Below are 16,353 nucleotides of genomic sequence, written 5' to 3'. Positions count from 1 at the left end.
TCCGGTGACCCTTCCTCAGAACTGTTCTGAGGAAGGGTCATCGGACCCGAAACATTAACTCTGTTTTCTCCTTCACAGATGCTGCCAGACCTGCTGAGCTTTTCCAGCAACTTTGTTTTTGTTCCTGATTTACAGCATCCACAGTTCGTTTGGTTTTTAGATACACCTGCAAGTTCCCCTCCAAGCCATTCATCATTCTGACTTGGAAATATATCCCTATTCCTTTACTGTTGCAGGTCAAAATCCTGGAATACAGTCCCTAAGGGCATTGAGCGTCCACCTACAGCACACGTACTGCAGCAGTTCAAAAAGGCAGCTCACCACCACCTTCCCAGAGGCAACTGAGGGTAGGCAATAAAAATTGCAGGTCAACCAGCAATGTGTATGTCCCACAAGTGAATAAAAACTAGCCACTTCAGGTGTTATTGTTGTCATGGCTGCTGGAAAATGAAGGTGCAGAGAAATGGAGGAGGAACAAATGCACCAACAAGACCTGGACAAACAGCAAACTCCAGAGGCTGCTGAACAGCCTCCACATGAAGAGGTTTCAGCATAAAGACCCTTATGGGGCCAGGATGTGCAGGAGAGTCCCTTTCCCACAGTCAATGCCACTTTCTCCAGATGAACACTGCTACTGAGGAGACATTGTCACAGAACCATGTGCTGAAGTAGTCCAGGTATAGGTCACTATAGACCGTACACACATTACACTGAAAGCACCACATCACAGTGTGGCTGACTTCATTAATAGACAAGAACTCCATTCAGTCTATGTAAAACGCATCTGTGACTATTACTACCTCGTCTCAAACTTCTATAGGGTTGGGGGTTGCTGGCAGCGTGGAGGTTGAGGTAACATGAATCTCTGAAGTGTCCTGAGAAGGGACTTCTGGGATGTATAAGTGATTCCTTCTTTCTCTGTGTAACTATCACCACCAGCCTGTCTACTTCAGAAGAAAAAAGCCCTGGAGAGCTTGAGATCCCTCTTTCCCTTCTCAGCTTGACATTGACACTGACCCACCAAAGGCTACGGTGGTGGATGCAGGTCTGTGACCATCTCCAGCAACCAATGAGTATCCTGTTGGCCCTGAGTCTCCATGGCAACTGCCAATCTATCAACGGAAACTGCCAGGCACCTGCACACTGGAACCATCATGGTGGTGATAGCTCTAGTGGACCTTTCCAAACTCTGATCCAGTTTACTGAGTGTCTCCATTAAACATGTCTGCTGAAACAAAAACAAATGGCTAGAGAAACTCAGCAAGACTTGCAGCATCTGTGGAGAGAAAGTAAAGTTAACGTTTCGAGACTGGTGACCCTTCTTCAGAACCTGTTTGCTGCTTTTGTGTTTGTTTGTGTGTTTTTATGAACTTATTGATTGATGCCAACACAGGGTCCTGTTGTGCCTGAGGATGAGCAGATACCTGGTCTTCAACAATGCTCTGAGTGCCAGCAACCCAGAGAGTGTCTTCCTTGGCCAGCCGTGGAGAGGTAGCAGTGATATGCTCAGCAGAATGTACTCCTGAGTTTAATTGTGTATGTAACCACTGACAGGTCAGGTTTTGAGTTGATGGACGGTTCAGGAGTCAGCCTTGCCAGTGCTTCTTCTGAGGGGGGTCTGTACCTTCTCCCCAAGAGGTGGAGAAGAGCTTTCTTGCTGGGGTAGGATGATGTTTGGATGCTGCTGGTGTCTGCAGACAAAAAGAGAGGGACTGAGTTGTGCACTGGGGTCGTAGGTTAAGAGTCTGTTCACAGTGGTGTTAATGAGAGAGCACTGCAGCATATCACAATGAAGCTTACTTGATTGCTGGGACATGGGGGTCTTGACATCCATACAGGGGCAATCAGGATTCTCCCCACAATGTCATTGGACCTGACCTTCATAGGCAGTGAGAAAATGGATGCCAGCCATCCCACCCACCTGTCTTGGCTCTCTCTGCCCTATTGTGGGTGCTTTTCTCCTGGAATGAGACAAGGGGAGGGGTTGAGTGAGAGGGAAGTGACTGTCACAGTGATGCAGGTGAGGGAAAGGTAGCGAGGTGTCTCAAGAGAATGGCCAAGCTCAGTGGGCAGGAAAGGATAGTAGTCTGGGGCAATGGGATGGTGAGTGCTATTGAGGGAAGATACTGCATACAACAGCGAGAGTTGTAGACCATGAGCCTAAGTGAGAACTGTGTGAAGTAATAGAGTCAGAATTAATATGAGGGAGCCGATGATGGCACTTACGTTGGTGTGGTGTTCTCTTCTGGGGTTCAGGGGAGAAAGGACCACCTCCTCTCCAACACCCCACCTAACTGGACCTGCAGGTTCCTGTTGCCAACCAACCCGCCTCTGTCAGACACCTCCCCTGGAATTCATCAGGCACACAAACTGTGAAGGAGAGCTCCTAGCTCGCAACATTTAAAATGGTGTGCTGCTGTGGTTTATCCCTGGTGCCTGCAGCATGAACTCTGCACGATCCCAGGACTGGTGAGTGCTTCCATGGCTGCAGAGCGTAAAATAACGCAACAGCAACACTGAGGATGCATGGTATGTACTTAATGAGACGAGCAGCATAAAATTGTGTGAGAAAACCCACAAGGGCTCCTGAAAGAAACACCCGAAATTGACATCTTGCCAAATTTTGGGAAAATTCAGTCCTACGTTTCCCCACTGCTTATTAAACTGGAACTGATAAACTCCAGAAGGAATATTCCTTTTTCATAAATCAAACCTTGCAAATGTCAACAGTATTGAACATTTGCTAAGTATTAATGATGTATTTTGCAAGATTTATAAATGAATGACTGTAATTCCAAACATTGATACTCGCTCACCCTCTCTCCATTCCCTCCATTTACTTTGTGTCATTGCACTGCTTTTCCAAATTTCTATTTTGGATGGAGTCTTCTGGTTAAACGTTAAGAAGATTGAAACTATCTTTTCATGGCTCACATTTGAACTTTGCACAATTGTAACTGGTTCCATCATTTTCTCTAGCTTTCATCTCAAGCTGAACATCACTTTTTCACAAAATTTGTATTCTATTTTGTTACAAGTTGAGTTTCTGACAAGATCCTATTCATCATGAGGATTGTTTCCTTCCACCTCCATTACCCACCACTTTCTTTAGTATATCTGCCAATGAAACTCACATTTACACGTATGTTACCTCCACACTCACAATTTCAATGATCTTTGGCCATATTCCCATTCTCCAACTTCTCTAACAATAAAAATTATGCAAACCTCTACTACCTCTATTCTTTCTGCATCAAGTTTTACTTATCTGACAACCCTATCTTCACTGACTTAGATTGGCTTCTGATCCGTTAATGACCCTCAGGTAAAATTTTTATTCTCCCGTTTAACTTCCTTCAATGCCCCTACTTCTCCTTGCAACTGTAACTGTAACTTATTCCTTTTGCCAACAAATAGCAGCAATGCATTTAACTGCATTGACCTAACACTCTGCAATTCTATACCCAAATCCGCCTGCCCATCTGCCTTCCCCAGCTTTTCATATTACAACAGTTACTACATTTCACTAGCTGTGAAATACTTTGGGATGTTTTGTGGTAATGAAGGTGTTGTGTAATTTATTCCTTCCTCCTTTAAGATGTTTCTTTATCATCTCTTTGACCAAGCCACCTTTTATTAGCTTAGCAACAATTTTCTCTCATTGGGTGGAATTGTATCGGGGTGTGAGTGAGGTGGGCTATGGCGAGTTGTGGGGCAGAATCGGACAAGGTGGACCTTGACACCGAGATCATTTCTCTCCATCTTTTATGCTTTTCACAGGCTGGGTCAAGATTCTCATGAGGCAGTGGTGAGTTGCCAATTGATGAGAATTAACACTTGTTGAGCTGCTTGTTGACAGCTCAAGTTGCCTCATGAGTTTTCAGTTTCCAATGTAACAAAACTCACCCAAAGATCGAGATGTCAGGAAAACTTGATATGGAAACCACAGCAGGTAACTGGCAGATTTAGCTTGCCACTTGCCCTGTACAACCTCTATGTTGGAAACTGGACACCAATTTGTGGTTAACACATATAAAGGGAAGGTCTGCAGTGGCCACATGTAGCCCCCATCCACAGACATTGATTTCTGCTGTGTGCCAGCCTCTAAGAACCCTTATAGTGCATCTTATAGAATGCTTCTGCAGTCCAATACTGCACCTCAGGCTGCACCAGTAACTATCTTTGTAATGTTGCAGCAAGGGCACGTTGAGCTCAGGGACATGCACCCAGCATATGGACTGGACCTGGCTGCATCTCCAGCCTGTTCACTTGCTGTCATGACGGTCACTCACCAAGCCTATCTGGACACTCATATTATTGCAGTCTTGCCTTGCCATGTAGTGCAGACACAAAGCCAGGAAACTTGTCACAGTTGTCAGCAGGCCTCTGTCGAGTCAAGGAGAATAGCCTTTGCTTAGTATCCTTCCAGTGGCACATGACAACCACATCCATTAAGTTTCACTCCCTACTGTTCCTTTTGGCTGAACCCAGCTTTCTGGAAGCCTTTGCTGTTGAGTCCCTGTTTAATTACAGTTCCCTTTTCACTTGAGTCCTGCTAGCCTGTCCCATTAAGGGTTTCTTCCTTGCATGGTCACGCTAATGATCCTCATCTGGCTTCACCCCCTACACTGTTGGTGTGCATAAACTACAACGAGTAAGACTGATCGAGAGTTTTCATGAGCTGGTTGACCTGGTCTGGCTTCACACATTATACTGTAAATGTTTGAGCAAGCGAACTGCTTGGTTATGAAGGAGTCAAGTCATAGAAGTTTGTATTGATTGGAGCTTGGAGGATGAAGTCTACTTCACAAGGTACATGCCATTGTATAGTAGGGATTTGTGAACATGTATGGTTTCAATTTGTGGTTAACAGTATTGCATACATATAAGGGGAAGGTCTAGTAAATACCCAGAAATACTTGGAAATGAATGTTTTGGTCATACTGAAGCTCCATTTGAATCGTACAAGTTGAGTCAGACCAGTCTGTCTCATTCACCAGTTTTACTGTGTTTTCCTTCTGAGATTTTAGTGAGCGTTAATGAGTATTTATGACATGTTAATGATTGCAAAAGAGGTTCCCAACCATCAAGGTCAGAAAAGCCAACCTGCCTGAAATATTCTTAGAACTAAAAGCAAACTTTAACTGGCAGGTGGAAACTGGAATATTGCCTAATTAAATTCTCCCACCCACCCTTCTCAAAGCCCTGGGCAGGCCTGGGAGGTTTTGCTTAGTGAAACAGTAAAGTAGCTTCATAGGAGTGTTACGAAATGAAATTTGTCAACATACCACTTGAAAAATAATATAAGTAAAACTACATCAGAAATGTATGTTCTGAACTGTGTCTTAAAGGTGAAGAGAGATTTGGAAAGGTAGAGAAGTTTAGGGAGGATAAACCTGAACTGGGTGTGAAGGTACAACTTCCAATGATAAATTGTTGTGAATTTGACAATATGCAAAAGGCCACAATTTTAATAGTGACGGAATTTCACATGCAGCTTTTCCTGACAACTGATAATTTTGCTTGCATTTAGTTGACAAGATTTGTCCTGTTGACCAGATTGGATTTGACTACAGTATACAATGCATACTGATGCAATTTTCCACATTGTTGCGTAGATGCCAGTGTTATGGCTGTACTGGAACAGCTTGGCTAGAAATGCAGCAGGTTCTGGAACACAGGTCTTCAATATTATTACCAGAATGTTGTCAAGGCCCATAAGCTTTGCAGTATCCAGTGCCTTCAGTTTCTTGATATCACAAAGTGAAATGAATTGTTTGAAGACTGGGATCTATTTCGTTGGGGTTTTCAGGAGGAGTCCAAGATGGATCATCTATTCGGCAATTCTGGTTGAAGATGGATGGAAATATGTCAACCTTATCTTTTACACTGATGTGCTGGTCTTCTCCATAGGATGAAGAGATTTGTGGTCTACATGACATATGTATGATATGGGTTCTGTTCTACTTCAAACATTTCAGTGTCCTCTTTTTTAACTTAAAAGACATTTGATCTCAATTACATAAACTTGAACTATCTTACCATCCTTAAGATATCAATAATGTTGTCAATGCACTACAAAACAGTTTGGTAAGCCTGTATAAAGAATTTTATTGCTCTACCAACTTTCAAACAAAAACAATCACAGCAGTTTCAGATAGTGGGCAATGATGAGGGAAGGTTGGCACTATAAGCTTTGTTCCTGTGAGATCATTGGTAAACTATTTTAAATCATAGAATGGTTACAGTGTTGGAATAGACCATGCAAACATCCTTTCTGTGCTGGCTTTTGGCAAGACCAACTGTCCTTTTTCATACATTTTCCCTGTAGTTCCGAAAATTTCTCCTCTTCAGATAACCGTCGTATTCTCTTTAAAGATGACAATTGAATCTGTGCCCACCACCCTCTCAGGAGATGTATTCCAGATTTTAACCACCCAAAGTGGGAAAAAAAGTAATTTTCTCATGTTGCCATTGCTTCTTTGCAGTCAACTAAAATTGACAGTGACTGCTTTTTGATCATTCTTTCTAATGGCAATAATTTCACCCTATCTATTCTGTCCACACCTCTCGTAAGTTTATAAGTATTTACCTGAGTATTAAGCAGGAATGAGATGCTCAGTTGTCTTCTTTTCCTACCTCCATCAGAATGTGCTCCCTGATTTCTACTTGTAATTTTTATTTTCAGACTGTAGGCTTCGCTGGAAAGATCACTATTTATTGTCCATCCCTGGTGCCCTGAGAAGATGACACTAGGCAAGATTCTTAAACCACTCCAGTGTAGGAAGATGATCTAACAATCCTATTTGCAATTTCATAAAACTGAGTGACTTGCTGGATCCCTTCAGAGGATACATTCACTAAGTCTCAAGCAAGGATAAAGAATAGAGCATTGTTTGGTTAAAAAAAGACCTTAAATACATAAGCAGAAACTGCAAGCAACTCTTTACAAGGTAAAGGAGTGTTTCCAAAATTTCTTCCACAGATGGGCAATGTATAAAACAGCTTGGTGAAAATAGAAGAGCAAGTTAAATATAGTGATTTCTTATATTAAAAAAAAACTTGCTAAATATAGTTCGAAGATGACAGCTCTTTGGATTTCATGAATTAATTGGCTTTGTTCTAGAGTATCAACCAGGGCAGTTTGAAAAGTTGGTTTAAGTGTACCTTTAAGTCTTCCTGATGTATTAACAGTTATGTATTGTTTGTGAAGTGCAGTAGAAATGGATGGTCTGTGCTGAAAGGGTTAGCGCTGATCTTCAGGATGGAACTTGTGCACTGATCAAGAAATTTATTTAAATTACATTTCCAGCGTCAGCTGGCCTGCTGTTTTTTCATGCCTTCATTCATATGTCTCCTGCGCACTTAGCCTTTTGGGGAATAGTATGATGAAACGGTATAATACTGTCCTTGCAATTCTGGTGTAGATATAAATATCACCAAGATTTTCTGAGCCATTATCATTCTGCATGCTCGTTTTGCAAAGGAAGCAAATGTCTTGATAATTCCCCCTAAAAAAATATATTAGATTTTGTGCAAGGGATGCTGATTGAACAACTTTATGTAGACAATGTAGTGTATGAATATTGTAAATACTGAATATAAAGGAAGTTAGTGATGCAATTATTTGTAGTTAAAATATCCTAACGTAAGCCTTAAAAGCCTTTGCATCACAGCGGCGGCTCTTATTTTCGTTTTCCCTTTACTGATTTATTGCGGTGTATAGTTCCATGGATGACATCAGTCCTTTTGTATTTTACCCAAGTGACTAGTCCTCATATGGAAGCCTGTATTGTCAGTTCTTGCAGACTATTCAGTCATGATGATAATTATAATCCCAAAGGAGATCTGATATTCATGCATAGGCACTTCCAGCATGAGTTCTTGGGTACTGGTCAGGAATGAGAAGATTCGCTGTTTTCTATTTCTTTCTCCATCAACAAGGGATTCTTCAGTCTAATTTGTAAAATGTGTTTTCCAGCTGCAGGTGCTACTGACAAGACCAGCATTTATTGCCCATCCCTGACTATCTTATATTGTAGTTTATATGCCTGAGAGTTGTGTGGAGGTGAATATAGTCTCTCTGTATGTAACAGGTTGTTTTCCACACTGTTTTAAAAACTGTGCTCCACGCTGGCAGCTTTAGCTTCCAGCAACTTCTACAGTTTATTTACCTTTCTCTGAGTCCATACCCAAGCCTAACTAATCACACACAGTGCAGGTCAAGAGACAAACTTCCATTATCAAACACAGAGCAATAGTCCACAGCATATTGAGAAGAAGGTAGAGAGCCTTCCTCTTATATCTGTGAAGAAGATGACCCAACAATTCAATTCATGTTTGACAAAACTGGGTGGCTTGCTAGTTCCCTTCAGAGGGCTGTTATACTAACCATGTTGGTGTAGGTGTGGAGTCATATATGGGTCAGAACAGATTAGCACAGCCTAATAAAATAATAGTAATAATAATACCTAAGGGGTATTTGTCAATCAATTAGGGCTTAATTGTACTCTGACAGCTTCATTGTCACTATTACTCATACCATCTCTTTATTTCCAGATCTTTTTTTACAAACCCAAATACAAATTCTCAAACTGTCATATTGGAATTTGAACACATTCCCACTGTTATTAATTTAGGCCTTTGGATTACTATATGAGTAAGATTTGTTCTTTGTCATAGGCAATCCCTCAGTATGAGGCTGAATAGATTTTCTGCCTGTTTGATGGGTTCTAAGATGGCTGGTCAGTCCAATGTGCAATCTGTAGACTCTGTCACATCTCAGGCAGCTGATGTTTGTACGTTCAGGCAGATGAAGTATTTGGAGGCTTGTGCACTTTTTCCTGATGTCTTAACTTTGCCTCTGAGTGCTGCAGTCTCATTGACGTGTTTATTGCCTTCCTGAAGAAACCTTCTCCATTTCAGTCTGTCATAAACCAGGGTCTTCAACGATTGGTGGGATGTTTGTTTTCTTCAGGGATGCTTTAAGGACATCCCTGAAGTGTTTCCATTGTCTTCCTTGGAGTCTCCTGCAGTCATTAAATTCCGGGTAGAACTGTTGCTGTGGGAGCTGGTGTCTTTCATGCGACAACACATTTCGCCCGGTGGAGCTAGCTGTGAGTGATTATAACATATTAGCTGGTGAGGATGGTGCTGTTGGACTGTCCTTCCTGCCATTGGATTTGGAGGGTCATATGAAAGCATAGCTGCCAGTAGTTCTCCAGTGCTTTGAGGTGCCTGATGCAGGTTACTGAATCTCCAAAGCAGGCTGAGATGACCCTGATGTCAGTCATTGAGCTTCTACATGTAGATGATGTTTGTGTATATGTTCACTCAGAAAGAGCACTCCAGGTCACTGTCAGCTCACTCTTCCAAAGCATATGAAAAAATGGGCCTTTCTCTAAACACCTGGAAAACTAAGATCCTTTTCCAACCAGCTCCCATAGCACATCATTATGGTCAACAGTGAGACCCTGGAAAATATGGACCACTTTCTGTAGCTAAGAAGCCCTCTCTTGATGGTAGCAGACATTATAGAGGCTCAAATTCATCATTACTTTCAGGTTAGCCTTTTGGCTAACTGAGGAAAAGGGTATTTATGGACCAGAAAATAAAACCCAAGGCTAAGGTCATAGTTTAGCAGCCAGCAATGATTTCCTCACTGTTTGTAACTTATCAATAATTTACTGTACTCATAATCTTAGCAATTGGCTCACAGTCTTACAGTTAGCTAATTCAACACAAATTACAGATCACAATTCATATCTTTCGTGATTATTTGGCCTACTGAGTCCTGAATGGAATCCCTTAAATATATTACGAATATTTGACTTAAAAATGTGAAATGCCCTTTCTAATGATATTAAAATATTTTTTAGTATTTGTTTTCATTTCACAAAGAATGGCATAGCTCAGTCACAGGTCTAGTACAATTTTTTTTAGCATGGCAGTGTCCCTACTTACTCCTGTTATTTGCCTGCGTTTATGAATCATGCTTTTCCAGTTGACATAAACTGTCAGAAGCTGATTGAGAGTTTATTTCATTGAGTGTGTTGAACTTTATTTTGACATACAGTTTAAAGTGTCTGTTAACCATTGCATGTAGTTACTCAGGCCCCAAGAAAAAGTAAGGTCATATTTAAACCAAGTTATCTTTAACAATTACAAGCCACCAGGAAGGTTCAAATGCCATTAATACAAAGTTTTGAAAACATAGATCTATAAATGCTGTAGATTGTGAATACAGAGAATCCTCTATGTAAGCTATGGAGCACAGACAGCTAGAATGTGCCTTTTGTAATACTTGTCTACTCTGGGAAAATTCTTTCACTCACATAGAATCCAATAAGGCCTTTTCATATCTCTCATTACTTCCCATGATTGACAGGCTCTTTTTTCTCTCTTTACCGCCAGTGATACACTGAAAGCAGACAAAGTTGTCTATTTGTCATGTCTCACTACTGTTGGTGTATATCTACTACTTGAAACTTTCTCCAACTAAAAGGAAGTCGTATTAAAATAGTACACGGTGCCTCTTACGCTTCAAAATTGGTATTTTAAAATAATACCTTTTTGTCTAAATTAATTCTTCGTTTGTTCTTGGAATATGGATGTTGCTGAAAGACTGTAATTGTTGCCCATTGCTAGTTTCCTCAAGGGCAAGGTCAACCAGCGGGTGTGGGACAGGATAATAGTTCCCATTTACTAAAGAATATCAGTGAATCTGTTCATTTCCACCAATTTGGGATGCTTGCATGGACATTTCTATGTTAGTTCATAACTTACCAGATTTATTGAATTCATTTCTGAACTTACATATTAAGGAATTTTAACTCAGGGTTAAAAATAGACTTATCCTAGTTTTCAGGGGCCAAGATGGGTAATAAGCCTGTGTTGGCTGACATGGGAAGCATGTATATTTGGTGATTCACGTCATTATTAGAAGGTGTGAGTTCAAGTTCCAACTCCTCCAGACTTGTGTCATAACTTATCTGAACAGTTTGTTTTAAAAAATGTCACCTCATTATTATGATTGCATTGTAGGATTGAGTCTCCACCTCACTGTTAGCTGCATTTGTGGATGAGCAGCTTTGTGCTAATAGCTCATGGTGCAGCCAGCCTGCTGTTCTTAAAGGCAACCTGTCCTTCATAATCAAAAGGCTTTCAAAATGGTTGATGTGATTCTGGGGGCATCAGCGGTGACAAGAAGAGAAATGCTCCGTTCCTATACAGGGCCAGGAGGTGTCAAGAATCATTAGAGGAGGTGGTGGCATAATGGTACTATCACTGGACTAATAATCCAGAGCCCTAGCTAATGCTCTGGGAATCTGGGTTTGAATTCCACCGTGGCAAACTGTGGAATTTGAATTGGAATTAAACATCAAAAGATGAAATTATTATCAATTGTTGAAAAACACATCTGGGTCACTAATGCCCTTAAGGGATGGAAATCTGCTATCCTTATTGCGTCTGGCTTGCATATGACTCACCAATGTGGTTTACTCTTAACTTCCCTCTGAAGAGCACGCCATTGAAAACCACTAAAAAGCCTTGAAAAAGGAATGAAACCAGATGGACCACCTAGCACTGTCCTAGACACTAGAAGCAACAGCGATATATTCTGCCCTTTCTACCCTCCAAAATTAATGTCTGGGGGTCAGCGCCAAATTTGGGAGATCTGTCTCTCAAACTGGTCAAGCAACAGCCCAACATAGTCATAATAATGGAATCATACTTTACAGATAATGTCCCAGACACCACCACTATCCCTAGTTATGTCCAGTTGGAGGGCATTCCAATACAGACTCAGCATATGCGGTGGCACAGTGGTATACAGTCAGGATGGAGTTGATCTTGGAGTCATCAACATTGTCTCCAAACCCCATGAAGTCTGATGGCGTTAGGTCAGACATGGGCAAGGAAACCTTCTGCTCATTGCCAATGTACTGGTTGAAGTATCAGGACGCCCGCATGTTGAACAGCACTTGGAGTTGTGAATGGTGATGGACAACTAAACAACTCACCAAAGGAGGAGGCTCTACAGATGTTCCCATCCTCAATGATAGGGGATCCTAGTGTATCAGTGCAAAAAAAATGCTGAAGCATTTGTAATAATCTTCAAGGCAGATGTGTCAAGTGGATGATCCATCTTGGCCTAATTCAGAGGTCCCCAGCACCACAGATGCCAGTCTTCAGTTAACTCCATTAATTCCACATGATATCAAAAAACAGCTGAGGGCATTGGATACTGCAAAGGCTATGGGCCGTGTTAATATTCTGGCAATGGTATGAAAGACTTGTGCTCTTGAACTTGCTGTTTCCCTAGCCAATCTCTTCTAGTGCAATGAATGAATATGAATATCCTTTATTGTCACAGGAGTACAGTGAAAAGATTTTATAATGGCTGCCTTTAATGATGCCATCTTAGGTACAAGTACCTAGGTTCAAATCTTACAGAGTAAAAAAATGTATTTTTATACAAAAGAGGATTAAAAAGAAAGCAATAGCATTATGTAGTGTCTAAGAATAAAATAGAAATGAGGTAGTTATAACATTGTGGAAAGGATTTACATTACAGTACAGTAAAGAATTCCAAACAGCAGCAGTTCAGCACATGGTGACAGGCCCAAGTCTAGCAACTGTCTCCGCATTACTCCGGCCTCCAGCCTCCAGCCTGTTCCTCACTGGCACTGAGGGCCACCAAGGTAAGTTACACTGTGCCAGGATTCACCTCGCCTCATGCTGGTCTGGGACTCGGGATTCCCCTGCTGCTGTCGGCCCGGCCCGTCATTCCGGGAGTTGGGATTCCCCTGCTGCCATTGCCCCACCCCATCATTCCGGGAGTTGGGATTCCCCTGCTGCCGTCAGCCCGCCCAACATTTTGGGACTTGGCCTGGCCCACGCTCACTCTGTTGCCGTTGTTCCAGGATTTGGGATTTCCCTGCTGCCGTCAGCCCGCTCTGTCACTCCGGGACTCAGCCTGGCCCACGCTCATTCTGCTGCCATTGTTCCGGGAATTTGTTCACAGCTCAGCCTGTTCTGCTGGCACTGCGGAACACGGCCTGCATGCTCAGCTCCCGTGACAGTGACAATGCTGGCATTTACCTGACAATTTGGAAAATTGCTGAGTATGCCCTGTACAGAAAATGTAGGACCAACCTAGTCAATTACCATGCTATCATTATACTCTTGATCATCAGCAGAATCAGAGAAAGGGTCATCAATAGTCCTATTGAGCTTCGCTTGCTTAGCATTAAATTGCTCACTGATAATCAGTTTGTATTCCACCAGGCCATTAACTCCTGACAAAGAAACATTGAAAATAGGAGCAGGAGTAGGCTATTCGGCCTTTTGAGCCTGCTGTCCCATTCAATATGATCATAGTTGGTCTTCCAACTCAGTTCCCTGTTCCCACTTTCTCCTTATACCCTTTGATATCTTTAGCCCTAAGACTGACATCTAACTCCTTCTTGATAACGTTCAGTGTTTTGGCCTCAACTGTTGTCTGTGACAGAGAATTCCACAGGCTCACTATTCTCTAGGCTAAGAAATTTCTCCTTATTTCAGTCTTAAATGGCCCACCCTGTATCCTTAGAATGTGACTCCTGGTTCTGAACATCCCAGTCATCAGGAACATCTTTCCTGCATTTACCCTGTGTAGTCCTGTTAGAATTTGATAGGTTTCTATGAGATACCCCTCATTCTTCTAAACTCTAGTGAATGTAGTCCTAACTGATTCAGTCTACCTTCATAGGTAAGTCCTGCAATTCCAGGAGTCTAACAACACTCTAGAAGTTAGACACCATCCAGCCTGTTTGTTTGGTGCCTCATTGACTCAGTCAGTTCCATGAATGAACAAAGGGAAGGAAAACTAATGTTCTTAATTGGTACAGCCTGCTTGTGTCTCCAGATCCACAGCAACGTGGTTGATCCTTAATGCCCCTCTGGGCAGTTAGGGATAGACAATAAATACTGACCAATGATACCCAGATTCCAAAACAAAGCAAAAGCCTTCAAAAATGTGTGGCAGCTGGTGGCCAGGAAGCTTCACGCTCAGAATTTAGACCCCAGGACCCTGCCAGAAGTGCTGCAAGATGTTGAATGATGTCACAGGGACATTCAAGGTCAGGGATTACAATGTCACATCATATCTTCTACCCACAAAACCACATCATCTCATGCTCTCAACATGCCAACCCCCAAAACACTTCCTGCAACACTCCTTGGCACCAAGGGCTTCCAGCTTAAGCCCGGAGACTGCAGCTTGTACACACTTGCCTACAAATACTGCCGGCCTTACACCTGTTCCTCACTGCATTCACAGATCTTCAGCATACAGCTGCAGCAGGCACATCACCCAAACACAGCATAACCACTGACAATCTGCCCTCTCTCTTGCAGCAGAAGGTGGTGTGTTACTAGAAAGCTCCTTTGGTTTGGATCAACCAGGCAACGAGTGGATTTCAGCCTGATCAAAGGTAAAGGATTGTTCATTTGCAAAATCACTAGATGGCAAGTTGTATGGGGCCATGGGATCCTTTATATCTACTTGAGAGAGTAGATAGAGCTTCTGTTCAATTCTTCATTCAAAAGGTGGAAATTGCAACACTTGTAGTTCTGTGCTCAAGTGGCAACCTGGATTATTGTGCTTCTGGCTTATATAAAAGCAAAACACTGCTGATGCTGAATAAATGAAATGAAACAAAATTGCTGGAAATCTCAGCAGGTCAGCCAGTGGTGTGGAGAGAAACAGAGTTAGGTAAGCGACCTTCCATCACGTGTACTTTTGTTTTTGTAATTTTGTTTCAGCCCTGGAGTGAGCCTTAAAATCAGCTTTCTGATTCAGAGTTGAGAGTGTTGACATTGGAGCCATGGGAATAGCATGATGATACAAGTGAGTCATCTACCAGAGCTCACCAATATTCAACTGTTTAATTATACATTTCTGAATGTCCATTAAGTAACAATTCAGTCAGTCAGATGAACTCTTGGGTGTTGAATTTTCAATTCCATTTAGATAACATGACTCTTTTTAATTGGTATTTCCTGGATTGTATTTTGAGTGTTGTAACAGCCCACATTTTCTAATGGACAAGATACAGTTACCATTGTGGCAAATCTCTTAGGAGACTAATAGCCATTCCTAATGGATAAATTAAATTGAGTGGAAATAAAAATAAGTAAACATTGTATCTAATATAAACTTCAGTAAAACCACACAACTACTATTTATTTGGCTAAGTTGTTTGCCCAATTTAATTTATTAGGAATATACACAGAACAAAACTATAACATGACATATGACTGCTGAATGTACAGTTTATTGCTTTATTTTAATAGCCAGTAAAAATTATCGCCATGGCAACACTTTAGGATATAATAGCTCAGTATAGCAGAAAGCATTCAAATGATAGTTACAAATAAGATAAAAGGAAAATGAGTTTGCATTTTGCTCAAGGTAGATACCCATATGTTTATTGAAATGGAACAGACCATGAAGCACTAGGTTAGTTAATTGTTGCGTAAGGAGGGTTAGTTTCTGAGCCAGACAAGAGACTATTCTCTAAAGCCACAGAATCACAGAATAGTTACAGTGCAGATGGAAGCCATTCGACCAGTTCCCCCAGTGGAATAGAAATTATTACAGCATCACATGAAAGACACAGTTCGTCCAAACCTATGTCAGTTGATAAGAACTTGAGAAGAAACTGGAAGCTCTAAAGATATAGGCTACGAAATCCATCTGCTTGGTGCCACACATTCAGATAAAGTGAGATAACAAGATGTAGAGCTGGATGAACACAGCAGGCCAAGCAGCATCATAGGAGCAGGAAGGCTGACGTTTTGGGCCTAGACCCTCCATCAGAAATGGGGGAGGGGAAGTGGGTTCTGAAACAAATAGGGAGAGGGGGAGGCGGATAGAAGACGGATAGAGGAGAAGATAGATGGAGAGGAAACAGACAGGTCAAAGAGGCGGGGATGGAGCCAGTAAAGGTGAGTGTAGGTGGGGAGGTAGGGAGGAGATAGGTCAGTCCAGGGAGGACGGACAGGTCAAGGGGGCGGTATGAGGTTAGTAGGTAGGAGATGGGTGTGGGGCTTGAGGTGGGAGGAGGGGATAGGTGGGAGGAAGAACAGGTTAGGGAGGCGGGGACGAGCTGGGCTGGTTTTGGGATGCGGTAGGGGGAGGGGAGATTTTGAAGCTTGTGAAATCCACATTGATACCATTGGGCTGCAGGGTTCCCAAACGGAATATGAGTTGCCCACCTACACTCACCTTTACTGGCTCCATCCCCGCCTCTTTGACCTGTCTGTTTCCTCTCCATCTATCTTATCCTCTATCCCTCTTCTATCCGC

This window comes from Rhincodon typus, chromosome 8 (assembly GCF_021869965.1).
Source record: "Rhincodon typus isolate 14 chromosome 8, sRhiTyp1.1, whole genome shotgun sequence".
NCBI lineage: Eukaryota > Metazoa > Chordata > Chondrichthyes > Orectolobiformes > Rhincodontidae > Rhincodon > Rhincodon typus.
Note: the sequence above shows the minus strand (reverse complement) of the source record.